Consider the following 396-nt stretch of genomic DNA (forward strand, 5'->3'; position numbering starts at 1 on the left):
AGAAGTGACTCACGGGGCTGCGAGGGATGAGTGGCGCCTCACCCTCACCGGAGCCTGCCAAGAAGTCCCCTGGGCCATGGCCATGCCACTCACTCTCCCCAGGTAAGGATGCTCCGACCCCCCAGCTGCTTTGGTCCCCTCTGCGGGAACGGAGGTGGCCCATGGGGTATCAGCACAATCAGGGTCCCCCATCTTAGTGTGCCCCTTAGGATTAAAACTCAGCTGAAGTGAGCAGCTCCTGCCCTAGTCCAGCCCTTCCCCGAGACTCGCCCGCATCCTGCTCCTCTCCCTGCATGGAGCAGGGAGCAGCCCGTGCCCCGGGCACTGCCTGGGCTGGCAGGGCCTGCCGTGGAGCAACCAGAAGAATCACTAAGAGCTGCTCCTAGAACAGACACC

This window comes from Buceros rhinoceros, unplaced genomic scaffold (genome assembly GCF_000710305.1).
Source record: "Buceros rhinoceros silvestris isolate BGI_N320 unplaced genomic scaffold, ASM71030v1 scaffold20584, whole genome shotgun sequence".
Taxonomy (NCBI): domain Eukaryota; kingdom Metazoa; phylum Chordata; class Aves; order Bucerotiformes; family Bucerotidae; genus Buceros; species Buceros rhinoceros.